Source organism: Sinocyclocheilus anshuiensis, unplaced genomic scaffold, assembly GCF_001515605.1.
Source record: "Sinocyclocheilus anshuiensis isolate Anshui unplaced genomic scaffold, SAMN03320099.WGS_v1.1 scaffold513, whole genome shotgun sequence".
Classification (NCBI taxonomy): domain Eukaryota; kingdom Metazoa; phylum Chordata; class Actinopteri; order Cypriniformes; family Cyprinidae; genus Sinocyclocheilus; species Sinocyclocheilus anshuiensis.
The window spans coordinates 515,167-516,827 of NW_015537972.1; the positions used below are offsets into that span (position 1 = coordinate 515,167).

General features: G+C 28.4%; 1 protein-coding gene across 1 annotated transcript in view; it reads right to left on the bottom strand.

The window, feature by feature from the left end:
• The window catches only part of gab2 (GRB2-associated binding protein 2), a 79,566-nt gene that overhangs the window by 38,731 nt on the left and 39,174 nt on the right, over positions 1 to 1,661 (bottom strand). The gene's annotated exons all lie outside the window — the stretch shown is intronic.

The window sequence follows — 1,661 nt, forward strand, 5'->3', positions numbered from 1 at the left end:
TGTATATATAAATATACACACATACAGTATATATTTTGAAAATATTTAGATGTATTTACATGTCTATGTTTATATTCATATAAATTATATTATAAATAAATATATTTAATATATAAACAACATATTTTTCTGAAATATATACATGCATGTGTGTGTATTTATATACACATAATAAATACACACAGCACACATACATATATGTAAACAAAAACTTTTATTTTGGATGTGATTAATCACGATTAATCGTTTGACAGCACTAAATATATGAAGAGTTTGGTTCCAAAACGCTATAAATCCATTTTGATTAATTTGAGTAAAAATGTGTTTTCTTTAACAAGAAAGTGGCAAGATGAAAACCACTATTTTCTGTTTCAAACGTTCACATAGCATCTTTAGGTTATAATAACATTAAAAATGAAAGTCCAGATTTTGATTTTCAAAGATTTATTATAAAAACTAGGGGTGTAATGGTACACAAGCATGACGGTTCAGTACGGACCTCGGTTTTGATGCCACGGTTCGGTACAGTTTCAGTACAGCAGGGGGAAAAACTTGCTCTTTTGAAAGGGCAAGTTTTCTTTTAAAAGAGAATTGCTCTTTCTTTAAATAAATTCAGTTATAATTCAAATTTTCTTAGGGATAAAAATCTACCTCGGCTTATGCTCTAAACTACAGTGAGCCCTTTAAAATTAGGCCTACTATACCTTTACAGTTAACAACAGACCCCTAACTTAAATTTAATTACTATTTATTTTTAAATATAACAAGCAACACTCAACTTAAAAAAAAAAATGTATGCAAACATGTAAATTGCACATAATGCAGTTTTTTAAATTAACGTCTAAATTATAAAAATTATATTTGTTGTTGAAATACATTAATTTACACAGTGCCTCTCATAACTCGTTTCATAACAGATGTATTTAAACATTAAATAATTAAGACATCACTTACAGGTAAAGTAAAATATAATGAGTATATAGTCTAATATTGTGTGAAATGCTCTTCTCTGCACTTTATTTATAGCGAACTAACGAGCTGTGGACACTGATGACTTCCTGAGGTAAATGAAATGCTACACTCTAAAAAATGCTGGGTTGTTTCAACCCAACTTTGGGTCAAATATGGACTAACCCAGCTGTTGGGTTAATGGAACAGTCACAAAGGGAATTGACAACAGCTACATAAAGAAATGTGTATGTCTGTTGTATGTGTGTGTGTGTATATGAAGAGTTTGGTTCCAAAACGCTATAAATCCATTTTGATTAATTTGAGTAAAAATTTGTTTTCTTTACCAAGAAAGTGGCAAGATGAAAACCACTATTTTCTGTTTCAAACTTTGACATAGCATCTTTAGGTTATAATAACATTAAAAATTCAAATCCAGATTTTGTTTTTCAAAGATTTATTATAAAACGTTATTATTTTTTCCCCAAAATGCAATAAATCCATGACACTTTTTGTTTCTTCAAAATGCAATAAATCCATTGAATTAATATAAAAGTTATTTTTCATATTGAAATTCAGCTTCCAAAAGTGCATTAATCTTTGCCATGTTACATTCATTTAGATGACTAGTGCTATACGCTGTATTAAAGGGGTCATATGATGCTTTTTTAAAGATCATTATTTTGTGTATTTGGTGTAACAGAATATGTTGA